The sequence below is a fragment of the Haemaphysalis longicornis genome, unplaced genomic scaffold, assembly GCF_048455015.1.
Source record: "Haemaphysalis longicornis isolate Haplotype H1 unplaced genomic scaffold, Haemaphysalis longicornis Haplotype H1 scaffold_8, whole genome shotgun sequence".
Classification (NCBI taxonomy): Eukaryota; Metazoa; Arthropoda; class Arachnida; order Ixodida; family Ixodidae; genus Haemaphysalis; species Haemaphysalis longicornis.
This window is the reverse complement of record NW_027526445.1, coordinates 136,619,079-136,634,139: the sequence shown is the minus strand read 5'-3', so window position 1 is coordinate 136,634,139 and position 15,061 is coordinate 136,619,079.

The following is a 15,061-nucleotide window of genomic DNA, read 5'->3' as shown; positions in this document are numbered from 1 at the left end:
ACCGCCCGCCAGTGCGGGATTATTGCTGAAAATCAGTTTGCAAATACGCGAAAGGGGGTGATAGTGAAGTGAAAGATTGCGCAGAGGGTCGTCGTCGTCGCGGCCTCGCAAAGCAGTGTCTGGATAACTACGGCGATGCTAAGCCTTTTCACCGACCTCGGTGGGACCAGTTCACCGCGAAACGCTAACGCTAGCGAGCCGCTAGCCAGCCGCTATAGTCGTCGGTGGCAATCTTCAATTATTGTCGTTAGCGAGCATGTGGAGTTAGGAAGTCCCCTATCTTGCCTTCAAACTCTCGTTTGCGCTCGTTTCCGCCGACGCGAGCACGGCCGACGCGAGGAGCCGTTTGATGCGGACCGGCCACCGACCGACCCTGCTGAGCGGTAGTAGGCGGAGCTTGGCCGTCGTCTGCTACAAGCGTGACGTACCGCCGAGCGCACCCAATGGCTACGCGCTTCTCGACGCAACCCTGTTTCTCTAGGTGTCACCGATCAGGTCTTGCGCCTGGTCGGTGGCGTCTCCGCTTCCACAGTGCTTTGGAGGAGCGGTTAAAGAGGGAATGCGCCAGGCCTTGTTGCGGGCCCTTTTCAATGAACGATAACTCGGCTAATACTGGACGCTTTTAAATCATTTTTGCGACAGGATGTTCTTTGGATAGTACTCCGATGATTGCGCGCGTAAAATCTCAACCTTTAAAACCCTGTTTAGGGCCCCTTTAAACAGCAAGCGCTTGCAAGGGTGGTGGGGGGGGGGGGGGGGTATTGAGGGCGCTGCGGTACGACTTCGCCCCCGTCGCACGCCTATGAGCCCGTGAAATTACATGCCGTGATCCTTTCGACACAAATGCTACACGCCCTATCTCGAAAGAGATGGAGAACGTTCCCTCCTTCTATGCCTTGAAACACGATCCTTCGCGTGCCGCAAGGTGCTCTGAAGGCTGAAGATTCGAAAGCTCCGCGAACCTCTACTTTCTAAAATCTAGACGGGCGGGGATGCTTCGTGCATAACATCCGACATTAGGTGAACGCTGCCCTAAATAAGGAAAACATGCACCCTCTTCCACGCGCCCTGGCCACGTCCAAGTGTAAGCCCAAAGGAGAATAACTGAAACGTTACCCACTCCGCTTCTTCAAAGGCGTATGGGAGGCAGCTTTTACCAGCTCGTCACATCAGGATCAGCCTCAGATGAATGAGAGGGCAGGGAACGAGTCGCGTTATCAGGGCTCTTTACTTGCGACCCCCTCTGCTCAAACTTCCTCGGTTTTTTTAATGAACACGGGTGTTCGCTTTCAATCGTCCCTGAGCAAAATCCAAAACGTCATGAGAAAATAAGCACTTTAAACCACTTACACTTTCACTGAAATCGAGCAATATTAAGCAGCCCCAACATTTCCCTCCCACATCTTAAGCCACAGGGGCGTAGGTGTCGTCCGGCTTTATTGTGCCACGGCGACTGAAAACCGTTGAAGCTACTGTTGCTGTATTAGCTGACCTTGTGTGCTTGAAAAGCAGAAATCATATAAGCACAGCATGCAACTCCGCTTCACAACGCTCCTTCGGCTTCTAAGTACGCTACCACGTTGTACATCTTAAGAAGTAAACGTAAATTTCTCTGCACCTATTTTTTTCTTTCAGAGATGTCTTGGGAAGTCTCGCAATACAATGAAGAAGCATCACCTGGTAAGTATTTGAAAATTGCTCACGCCAATCGGCACGTTGCTAACCTCTGCAAAAGGTGTTACTGTAAGTTGCGTATTCTCGAGAACTACTCGGTGTATTCATTCTTTGTGTTTTTTTCTTTCAGGGGGATACACGCCGCAAAACAATGACGGGACGTCTCCCAGTAAGTGTTTAGGAATTTTCAAAGTGACAGTATTGCACAACTGTACTCAGAGACGAGCATAAAACAGCCACAGTTGTGTGTACCTGAAAGAAGATATTCGCAACATTAAACAAAAATTCTCATCCCAGACTGCGTGTTTCGGAAGGACTCCTTGGTTATTTTAATTTTCCTTTAGAGGTAATCTCCGAGTAAAGCAGTATAGAGACGCCTCCAAGTAAATGTTTGGGAACTGTCAATCCGACTTGCCTCGCCCAAGTGACTTCCTCTTTTCTTTCAGAGCCATCCACCGAGTATAGAAGTATCGGGACGGCTCGAAGGGCTCCAAGTAAGTGTTTGGAAATTGTTAATGTGACTTGCATCATCAAAGTGGCTTGCCCCGCCCGAATCGTGTAAATCCGGATGCACTAATTTGGAAGTACTTATTGTTCACACAGAGATATATAAGCTAAAATTATAAAGGGTGCCACGCGATAGTTTATGCCCCCAATCAAACATCTAAATACTTCGGATAGAAATATTAGCGTATGTATGCAAATCAACAAAAATATTTATTTCCGAAACTGATTCTAACGCCTCAATTTCCCAACACTGATTAAAATGATGACTCACACTGACTTGCATTTAAAAGTAATTTGCACAACTGGTCACTTTAATTTTCTAGTACTCCAAAAAGTACACCCCGTACTCAGACGTTTAAGGGCAAGATAGAGGTAAAAGCATGGAATACAGCTGTACGCAAGCGCTGTGCTCCAACATATGATTCTTCTGCTGGCTTCGGCCTAAAGAAACTGAAGGGAAGTCTATATAATTATCTTGTACAACGCGACACAATTGTTATGATAAAAACACTTTACCGAGCTTCCAAACTCGGTTGGCATGCCTTCCAACTATGGCCGTCCATATTACCTCCCTCAAAATCTCCTAATCAGCCAATCAATAATAATTTATTGATTCTCACTGAACCTATTATAAATTTCATTCCATTTCCAAAAAAATTGAATAAGAGTTTGTAAAGTTATTTGTAAACACTGACAAAACGTGTCCGTTCGTATTTGTCGTGTTGCATATATGATCGTCCGAATCTAAATAGCACCAGTATTAAAACAATAAACACCTACATATCCGTCCTTTTATTTTTCAGTGACCGAAGGACAGTAAGTGTGCTTGTTAATTAACAAAGCTGAGTTTAAATGCAATAAATGCACTTTTGTAGCGCTGTTACCCATCCGGTCCGGGACCACGTTTGGGGCGCGAACTCTACAAATTAATCTTGCCGTACAGAGCCATGTTTCGCTGGGTGGTGACAAGGTCAACAGCGCGCATATCTGACGACGGAAGGAGAGACGGAGAAAACACGAGCGCTGTCTTCATGCTCAAATTCTCCCTCTTTCGTGATGGATGTGTATTCTTTGTGCAGTCGTACAGTAGTGCATCGAGGAAGCCCTTAGTTACGTTTCGAACTTGTAATTTCAATAGCTAGCAAATTTAAAACCGCTTTCAGAAATGTGGTTACATAACAGAATTGAACATAATTTCAGTATGGCAACACAATTGCCCCTCGTTCGTAAATCGAAATCGGTATTGTAATAGAACCCGGAACTCACTAAGCTCTGTTTGAAAAGTTTTGTTTGGCGAAACACCAACCGCTCATCACAGCATCTTCTAACTACCATCAGCTTTCTTTAAAAGGAGTGACTCTTTAGGCACATTGTAATTCGCGGGTGCAATAACAACAGTATGACTCTGCATTCCTGTTCGGCCGATGAATTAGTTATAGCGACAGAGTCGTTGCGGATCGGTGAAAGCAACATATTGCAGTCGCCGCATTGGCTGCGTATAAAAAAATTTGGTGACGCTTTCCCTGTCACCAAGTGAGAAAACTATGATTAATACAGCGTGAATGTAGAAGCTTAGTGCACTCGAATATATTCCCAATACCACGCCATTCGAGCCCGTGAGCAAACAGAGGGAAGATATCGCCCGCAGTTGATCTGGCCAATTTTCGCAATAAGGAACCACTGATACGTTTTTCACAACTTTTCATATCACATTTTTAAAAATGCAGCCTACAGGGCATTCCAGGCCTGGTATATGGTGGTCAAGAAGTGCACGGAGGTTAGCATTGCTGCTCTACCTAAGCAAAAGAAATAGGAACTTGCTGAAATGGTTTTGCTCTCACTTTTGTCTACGAGGTATTTGCGATTGCAGTAAAAAACGGTGTACGTTTGTTATGAAGCGTAAGTACTGCACTCCCCTCTTTATTTGTGGGCCGGCTAGAACAAAAATTAATAAATCCCCCCAGGGTGTTCGGCTACTGTCCGAAGTTTGTTATGGATTCCGATTTGGCTTCTTGCGCCTACACTATTCAGCAGCATGATTTTGTCCTATCAGATAATGTGCTCGGCAATCTAATGAAAAAGTGGGGCGATATATTCATTTGGCGAATTGTAATACAGCGCTTATCATAGAAAGTTTAATCTTCTTCACCGAGCTTCCTTTCGGCCCAGACAACGTTCCTGGACGTTTCTGTTTCGTTTTGTTTGTGTGTTTGTGTGTGTGTGTGGTTATTGTATGTAATCGGCTGCGCGAGGCCGTCAAAAGCATACGGGAGTAAAACATTGAGTTTAGGATTACAGAATTAGCTATCTGCGCTTTATTGTAGTAAATATTGTTCTTATAACCCCAATAGTTAAGGCGAAATAATGAAAGCCAGAACAAACACGTTAACGTTTAAGTGATGAGGCCGCAACGATTCCGGCCAAGCGCGCACTTCTCCAGCCGCCTGCTGCATTTGGCTTGTCTGAGACGACACTGTCCAACTTGCTTAAGTGACATCACCAATTACCCGAGCCCTTCTGCCAACACACGCCGAATGTTTTACGCATATATTGCATTTTTAACTTGCGAGGACTGCAAGATAATAGAGCAAACCCCTTAATGGCAATGTAAGAGGCTATACGTTCCTAAGTAGCAACTTCCAAATACCACCAGCGTAGCCAGAACTACTTTTCACTCGGTGTTGTTCATCGCGAGTTGAAATATAAATCCAAAGATAATCTGTTCCCGAACACTATGTTCGTCATTATTTTGATACAATAAAGTCGAAGAACCAGTTCTTGGTTTCATTATCATATTTACAATTTAATACCAGCGCAGATGCTACCCGGCGACTATATTTTGTACAAATAGCAAGTTTCGCTCACATAGAAAAACTCGCACTAAAAGCAAAATAATTGCTTTCCACCACGGATAGAATTTTTTGTCAAAGAACCCACAACTTGTTTAAATCATTTTTACCTTTTAGCGAAGTACTGACAGGAAATGTTTGTGTTGCGTTTTTTTTTCGCTGTTATGCGTGCCTACCAGCCCACTAATCATAGAATGACAGATTAGAAGATTAAACGCTGAGTAAACATTTATTTACGGCGTCGTTTATTCGTGTCAGTTTCGGTTTCGACAAAACGAACGCCGAACGGCCGCCATGACCGGAGGTATCACGTGACGTCACCAGTCCTGCCGTATTACTGCCGCTCTGGAAGCGCACGCCAGCGAGCGAACGCGCGCGCCCAGACCGGCCGAGGTCTTCGCCGTCCCCACAGGCCCGGGCAGCATGACGTCAGTCCCAAAACCATTACATGTAACCACTCGCAAGCAACGGGCATCAACCACAGTGAGCGCGTCGGCTTCGTCACGTGTGCCCCGACTTCGGCAGAGTGGGGCAAGTAGCAGATGAAGTCATGTCGGTCCGCTCTAGGCTGTCTCGTGCGGGCGAAGAAAAAAATTGATTTTAAACATGTTTCGCTTAACGGTTGCTGTTGAAACTTGCTGGGAGGTATCTCTTGATAAAGAGGAAGCGTTTTATATAGTTACCTCAGCTCTGAAGATTCGTGTCAGTACTCCTTGAATATATTGATGCGATGTGCATATAGCATTTTAAAAAAGTCCTGAAAAGAGGGGCAGAAAAAGTACAGATCAAAAAAATTTAGTTCTTTCCCACCTTATCACGCCCCCATCCCCCTCTCACTTCGCCACTGCTGAAAAGCCTTCCTTGACCTAAATGAAATTCACTTGCCCTTGTCTACAAGGTATTTATTTATTTATTATTTATTTATGAATACTGCAATCCCTACTAGGGATTTTCGCAGAGTGGGTTACATGAATTACATGAATGCTCAATATGCAAACAAACAAATTTTCAAAGCAGGCAGATAAAAAAACATACATACAAAACTACGCACAAAGCAACTCAAAATATACAAGAAAGTTCCAACGTTCGTGGGGACAGAGATTAATTGGCATGTTATTTTAAACACTGTTGGTGAGGCTAGAAGAAAACAATGTTAAGGATGGCTGTAAAACTTCGCTGTTGGTTAGTTTGTTCCAGTCGTTTATAGTTCTTGGAACTAAGGAATATTTAAACCAGTTGTTAAGGGTTGCATAAGGTGTTATTGTGCGCTCATGCCTTGGTCGATTTGCATACCCGGACGAAAATGAAAGAACTTCAGTAACGTCTGTCTTGTAATATCCTTTTACTAGTTGATATAGAAATTTTAGTCAAGATAAGCGGTTTCTTTCTGTTAGTGTTGGTAGATTAGCTCGAGTTGAAAGTTCCGTAATTGAAGTGCGTCTGAAGCTGTTATAAATAAAACGAATGGACTTTTTTTGCACTCTTTCTAGCTTTGTCCTTGCAAAGCATCGTTACTTTGCTTCTCCGTTGGAGGTTTGTACGCCGGTTGAATGCATGTCCTAAAGCGCGAGGAATCCGGGGCAAGCGTGCGTGCTCCGTGGATAAGGAGTAAAACGAAAGGGGCGTGTCGCGAGTTGCAACTGCATTGCATACAGCGGCGAATTTGTCAAAATTACATAATATATAGCATGCGGTAAAAGGCAGTTAAACAAGGCGGACGAAGGCACTCCACGGCTGCTACCACTCGCACAATGGTTCAGATAATTGAAATATTACTAGATCACTGCTTGTGTGAGTCTCTGACAATAGCCGTAGGAATTCTTTCAGTTTTTGACACTAACGACCTAATAATTGCAAGAACCCTTTCTTGCCATGGTACTCCATGACGACGTAGTAGCTTTGGCCGTCATAGTTCATTTAAGGTTTCAATCCTGCCACTACTATTTGTAGCGGACCACCCATAGTCCCGTATGGTCACGAATGGTTGCCCACCTGCATCACAATTGTGTTGGCTTTCCTTTATCCGTGGACGAACTTAACGGTATTGTATTTCAGCCTTATTGTTTCCGCTAATAAAACACTTCTAGAGGAATGATGCCATATTCCACCTAAAGGGGGGACCTACTAACAAGCCCGCGTTCATTGCAGTGACGAAGAGGAAGACTGCTCATACTCCCTGCGGATGCTTATGGTCCTGTGCGGCCTCGCCGCTGTCATGGTCGCTGTTGGCTTCCTCGTGTTCGTCGGCTTCAGTGCCACTGAAGGTGAGAGTGTACGACACATTATCTTTTAAAGAGGAAGAGGGGGAACCTTTCGTTGATGCTGCTGTTTCATTTCTTCAATGACGCCAGGAGCTGTAGTGGCGCGGGAAACAGCAGGCGACGATTTTCGGCAGTTGATGTAGTATTTCATTTGCTATCGCTCAAACCAAGCATCCATGATATTTGAATAAAACGACACTGCAAATAACCCTTATGTATTGACTTTATGCCTTATTTTTGCGTAATATCCTGTTCGTGTTTAACCAGCTTGAGACGTATCATTTATGGCACCGCACCTAGATGTTCTGACTTGGCTGTCAACATATACATTGCGCACCTTCTGATTAGCTTTGTCCGGCTGGCTCAATCGAGTCACAGACCGACAGACAGACAGACAGACAGACAGACAGGCAGACAGACGGACAGACATATAGACAGACGAAAATGTTTGGGTTTAAGTAGATCAAGAATGACAATCGTTTTTAAAATAATTGAAGAGAGGTAATAAACGAAACATACTTCGTTTTCAAAGAACTAATTTGTATAATGTAAACATAAACACCCAAATATACTGGTTCGCTTTCGGAACACCAATATTTGTTTTTTTTTTGTATTTCGACGTATTACTTCCCAAACGGTCTTCATTTGTGGAATGTACCATTGGTACTGATCACGGCATCATATTGGTATTGAATTTCGTGTTCTTCTCCTGTATTTGTGGTACATCCCAGCACAGAGTTCGAATTTGTGCCAAATGGCAGCTGTTTTGCTGTGAGTGCTGCAGTAATGGCTGTGCAGTGGTTCCGGAAAAACCGCGATAATCAAATTTGCAGACATCAAAGCGAGAAAAGAAATCCTACACAGTGACTACGACACAAAAGCGAGAATGAACGCGTCCTTAAAGTGAAATATAACCAACGGAAGAGAAATGGTCTTAGCTGATAAAAACCTTCTCATTTTTCCATTCTTGCCCTCTCGCCCGGTGACCTCTGCAAGTAATGCGAAATTATATGCATGAAAGGAAATAAAGCAGCCCAGATGAAGTTGCTTTTCTGTAATTTCAAATGCCCCAGCAATTTCAATGTTTCTGTTAGCCTCTGCCTATAACATTCCCATTGTTGAGACGGGCGCGCGAATTTCTGGACGAGCGAGAGATGTTAGATTGTCAGCTTTTTACGAGGCGGCCAGCTTGGACTTTTGGGACATTTTTACAATTTACATATCGGCGTGTTTGACCTATATAAATCTTGCTTTATTTCAATCACGTGTATTGTATCTCACAATTCCAGTAACTGCACACAGATTTGGGGTCTATTGATTATCCTCTGTATCGGGTTGCGCGCACTATGACAATCATGGGCGTAAGTCAAAAGGCTTACCTTGCACACCAAGCCAGTCAGGAACCTTCTTGGTATTGCGCCACAATTTACCAATGAGAGGCATAATTTTAAACTTTCAATATTTTTTTCATTTTGCGCTCAACTCCAGCAAAGCTTTCATTTTCTTTTAAGGTTTTACGTGTAGGTACACGGTGACCACTAACGTATCAGTTCGGCTTAATTTCAAGGCGAAATCCCCAAATGACGCATCCGTAAAATGGCGTCCGTAACAAAATTATTCAGCGTATATGCTGGAAACGTTCAACAGTGAAATAAAAATTGCATACTCCCCGTACACGTAAATATCTGTTCTCCCTTCCAGTACCACTATCACGTTCCTCCCATCCTATTCACATCCGCCTACAAAGGCACAGTAGACACCGCTAGAGTCATTTCAAATTGTCCTGTCCGAATGCTCGCTCACCATATTAGAGACTTTCGTTAGTAATGGACTCGGAATGCACCTTCAATGCTGGGAAGATGCTTAGGCTCCATCCCCATCCTTTATTATTATTTTTGTTCCAAAACAATCACCTCTAGGAGTCATTTTTTGGCTAACGAAAATATACAGTGCAAGTCTATTTTCAAATAAATTAACTATGTTTTGCAGCGGCTGGATGTTTTGCCTAAAATATTGTTATGTGGCAGCAAACGGACTGCTTGCAATAAATTATGTAATCGGGTATATACCAACTGGTAGTTAGGCTAGCTAAAATGTCCGAGGCCCAGTGCGCGTCTGCACAGCTCTGAGAATTGTCGTCTTCTGTCCAAAGGCTACGTACTCGTTTGGTTTCCGATCAGTGCCATGTTGCATATCCCTACAGGAGAGGTTGGCCGGAGTTGAATACAAGGCAAATCGCGGCTACGTCACTGGGGTCCTTCGCAAAGCTACAAGAGCCCGTGACAACATGACCAATGTTTTCTTTTTGCTCAGCAGTGGTGACAGGTACGAAGTAAGGTACCGCGTTTGGACAGACAGACAGACAGACAGACAGACAGACAGACAGACAGACAGACAGACAGACAGACATACAGACGGGTAGGCGGACGGACGGACGGAGGGACGGATGGAGGGACGGTCGGACGGACGGACGGACGGATGAACAGACCAAATTTGCTGGTTTAAAAGGGCCAGGCAGCCAAAACACAAGTTTGGTTATTTCGAAACATTACCTGGTTAGAATAGCATAAACTCTACTTTCGACGCTATATTTACTCAGAAAGGCTATACAATTAGGAAAACAGGATGGCCGTGCAGCCCACTCGTTCATTTTCCGCACAAGAACATATGACTAATTATGGGAAGCTGATAACCTCAGGCCGGCAAAAGCTATGGTTAGTTGGACCGGGATAATAAGTTTGCAGAACCAGATATTTCCATTTATTTTTTTATATGTTCTACATATAGCAGTAAGAATAGTGGGGAAATCTACTGCAGTTAAAAAAACACACGTAAAATTAGAAGCACCGGTGCGTGCTGCTGTTGGTACTACGCGCACTGTGAGTGTTTTAGCTGCACAGCAGTTCGCCTCTTCGGTGTGGTCTCACACGATACTGGCCGAATTGCGTAAGCGCCATCGTCTTACGTCACCCCGCTCTTCGCGCATACCCATTGTTTTATGAAATGACTACTACCAACCGTGACAAAAACAAGTGAGGTGCAATTACGGTCATAAACAAAGCGAGTGCGGACAACGGTTCTCATATTAAGCTGGCGCCATCTAGGATAACTAACGGTTAACAAAATGTTTCGCAGTTCGCTCCTGACTAAACAGCGCACTACCGTCCGCTGGTACACCTTCGTAAGTAATCAGAGACTTCGCGAAACAGAATGAAAGTTATGGTTGGGATTGTTTAATTCCTATGAAAATAAAGCGTCATTTTAATATCGTAATTTGCCTGGGGCCACAACTAAATATGAAATGTTTTGAATATAACAAACTTGTATTCTGGTTGCGTGACCCCTTTAACTAGCTCAGGAAAACTATTCTAGTTAAAACGGATCCTCATAGGCTGTTGTATTTGTCCAAGCCGTGCTATATGACGAGGCATCCCATGGCGTTAGCTTAACGTCGCCGGTATCAAGTTGCGGTTGTGCACCAGGTCAGGGGAGCAGGGGAGCAGAAGAGGAAGTATCGAATTCGACCATCGTCGTCAACTATCCCGCTGCACGTTTCGCGAATGACCAGCGGCGCACGGGTCCACCACGGTGAAAATCCTAACATCGGGTGGCAACGCCAAAGGTCCCAAGCGGTAACATTAGAAAGCCATTCGACATCGCTTGGAAAATCAAAGTATCTCAGGCATTCGGATACACAAACACTGTTTCTAATTCGCTTTGGTGTACGCGGTTTCTTTTTGCCTAAAAAAACAAAGTCGTTCCACTCAATGTGTAGGCTGGCAGAACCGCAGGGCAGTAATTCCATAATATTCTGTAGCGCTGTTATCCACTCGCTGCTACCACCAAATCCAATTCAAATTTCCCGCTTCGCAGTGCTCGCGCGCCCCCCGCCTGAAACTGCGCCAGCGGGAGCGCTATTCTCTTTGCCCTTGCTTTTCCTCCCGCAAGTGCCCGCGTTGCACTTCTACTTTTTTCGCTTTGTAAAAACCAACCCAACGAGTGTTCCTAAATCAACGCGGGCGCTGCCGCTTACTTACGTATATTTTGCCTCAAATGTACCTAGAGTTTTCTTAGCGCTAAACAACGGGGAGCAGCTAAACAACTGCTGGCGCTTGTCAACAATTACAAGCGCCAGCAGTTCGCGAGTTTTGAACGCTTTTAACTATATAAACCGCTTGGCTTTCGAAACATGTGAGTTATGCCGCGACGACAGCCGCTACGACGGAACGCCGTATGGCTCTACTTGGGTCCAGCGGGCGAGCTAGACGAGTAGGCCAACCCCTAAAGTGCACTGCACTTCCGCGCACGTACTCAGCTACCGCAGTAAACTTTAGTGTCGGGTAACGTATTTCCAAACGCATCGGTGCACAGCGTCTACGTCACATGTCTTCGCGCGATACAGAACGTGAATTAAACATGGCTGTGCTGCGCCCAGAACCAAAAGCGCCCTTAAACAACATAAATCACCAGTTATAATATAAAACAACAACGATCTAAATCTTCCGCATTAAAAAAAATTGTGTTGGGTGAAAATTAATAAAATGTAAAGCATACTCGCTGAGGCTCAAACCCAGCACGTCATTGAAAGTACCTAGAACTCTACCTCGATTCCGCCGAGCTCGAAGGGCGGGACCGTCTTAGCAGCAGCCCAATAGCATAGCAGGCGCAGCCACATCAGACGTGTCACCTGGGGTGCCGAGCAGTGAAGCTTTTGGAAACACTCTAGCGGGTAACTCACTGTACTTTACCGCTGAACGTTTGAATCAAGGGGTTTCAAGAGTATGACATAACCGTCTATGTTTACCGTACTCATCAATGATAAGGTATCACAATGTGAATGATAAGGTGGGTATGAAAGGTATAGATGATAAGGTGGGTATCACTGTTCTTCTGAAGTTAGAGTGGCTTCATTCGGACTGTAGGAAAGCCTCCTTTGAAGTAGGGGAGTGTATTCTGAAACGCCTTTTAAAATGTTTATCGGGTTATAAACTCGGCCTTCGGGCAAGTTGTTTGGCGTGCTGCGAAAAAATATACATATCAATTGCCGCTACAGGCCTTTAGAGCAACAAATGCCTAAAAGCGAAAATCAAGGCGGAAGACGAACTATTTATTTGTGGTGTGGCCACCTTCCGAACAGTACCGTGCCAGATTGGGTGCATGAGTTTCGTTTCTCACTATTCCCGTGTCGTCTTCCCGTTCGGATTATGCAGCAGGCCGATATAATGATCCCGCCCTTCAAACCATGCGCAACTGTTCTGTTTCTTGTTGGTTGTTTTGTTTTGCCTGTTTGTTTTGCTTATTGGTGTGTTGTTGCTTGCTGCTTGCAGCTGTTTTGTTCGCAGGTGTCTTGTTGCTCCATGTGTTAAACTACGTCGGAAGCAACGTCACGTAATGTTCTGGCTCACAGTACGGATCTGCACGAAATAGCAAGGACACGCAGAAACCACAGAACATTTCTACACTAATCTCTACAACTGGTTATACGAACAAACAAAATACGGAGGGGGTGCGCCGTTTCCGGCTAGCAGGATCATTCGACAGTGCAGAAAAGAATACGTACGAATATGGGTTCGTAGGCAAAGCGACCGCATTTTCTGGGCTACTATAACCCGAAAAGTTTGGTCTCTGAGTATTGCTGTATGTCCGCCGGTCTATCTCTCTGTTCCTCTACTAATACAGACGAAAAAAAAATTTAATCGATTACTTTGTGTGGAAAAACTTCGCAGAAAAATGAGCCCGGTGCCATTATTCATACCTGTCACAAGTATTAACCAAAATTCGTTATTTATATTTGAGGAGAAACATGAATACATAATTGGTGTTGACGCTTTTGAATTCAAAATAGAGGCGACCTTGGTTCTATCTATGCCGAATAAATACATACACTTGGAAACGGTATTGCGGATCAAGAAAAAGAGCTCGCGCCCGAGCTAATACCTTGTAACACCCAGGCAGGTGCATCCCAGTTCCTAGAGTAACGGAAGGTTCCAATAGATGGCGCGGGGCCAGTTGAAAGCGGGGAAATTTAATTGACTTAAGCAAACATTCCACCGTGTTTATCGTGAGTTGAGTGAGACGGGAGATGAAGAGCGTGAGAGGTGGGCGGGAGACAAGAGACGTAGTAATGTGGAAGGGGCGGTGGAAAAGTAGTCCTTTTCGGCGACTTTCGCGGGAAAGTTAGGAAATACGCGCCAAATTTTTTAAAATACTATTCACGATAAAACCATTCTTTGCACAGGCGGGACCGGGGGACCGGACGAGGGCCAGAATGAAGCCGATGGCGCAAGTGGACGTGGACCTCTTCCGGTGCTGCCCTCCCCCATCACTGTGCCTCCTCCAAACACTGAGGAACCCAGTGCCTCCTCTGTACCTGCTTCCTCTGCTACAGCCTCTCCGTCCGTAATCTTGCCTGACCGAACTTGGCCACCTGTCACCAGCCCTCTACCGTCAGCTTCTACTACTACTACTATAACCACCACCACTACCACCCTTACCCCCACCACCACCGCGACCACTACGACAGCAATAACTCCAAAGTTTACGATCACCACGACCACGAAAACCACCACCAGTACGCACGCCGGCCCCACGACTAGTGAGTTTTGTTCTGCGTTTGAATATATGCAGCGCCCGGTCGGTCTAACAAGCCACAAAGCACAATGATTTTGTCCAGAAAATGGAGGTTATTGGAGGAATCTAATACATTCATCGAGGAACAATTGCTCCGAAGAAATATAATGGCAGCTAGTTTAACACGTTTTTAGACATGCGCGATAAAAGAATTCTAATATTGCTTGATTGAATGCCGTTACCGGACATTCATGCCGTGTTCCCGCAGTAACCTGAATTAGTTGGAATAGGGTTGTGGTCTCACAAAGGCTTTATTCTGTGCTGTTAATAGATGTAGTGATGTTGATGACAATAATATTAGCAGAGCTGTGCAAAATCGTGCAAATAGCAGCTCTACATGCGTAATTACGTGCTCGGAAGGAATTTTAGAAAATCGAACTGACAACTGCAGTACTCAGAATTTAGTTTCTTTTAATGAGTAATGCTCTTTGCTGAGCACTCGCATGAGTTATAACCGATGTTGTCCTGAATTTGCACGAAATGGCATTATTGGTGAAGTTAACCAATTTAATAGTTGTAATAGCGGGAGTTGAAATAATTGGTTGAACGTAACTCGAATAGACGGACCCGCACAATTATAGAAATAAATAAACAAAAATACCGATTTGAATGAGCCAATACGGAAATTTTAAGCGTATAGACATCCGCCGCAAAACAGGAACAAATATCATAATGCCCAAAAACATGAACGATACGGGAATATAGACGGACCCGCAAAATTATAAAAATAAATAAGCAAAAATATCGATTTGAATGAGTCAATACGGAAATTTTAAGCGTATAGACATCCGCCGCAAAACAGGAACAAATATCATAATGCCCAAAAACATGAACGATACGGGAATATAGACGGACCCGCAAAATTATAAAAATAAATAAGCAAAAATATCGATTTGAATGAGTCAATACGGAAATTTTAAGCGTATAGACATCCGCCGCAAAACAGGAACAAATATCATAATGCCCAAAAACATGAACGATACGGGAATATAGACGGACCCGCAAAATTATAAAAATAAATAAGCAAAAATATCGATTTGAATGAGTCAATACGGAAATTTTAAGCGTATAGACATCCGCCGCAAAACAGGAACAAATATCATAATGCCCAAAAACATGAACGATACGGGAATATAGACG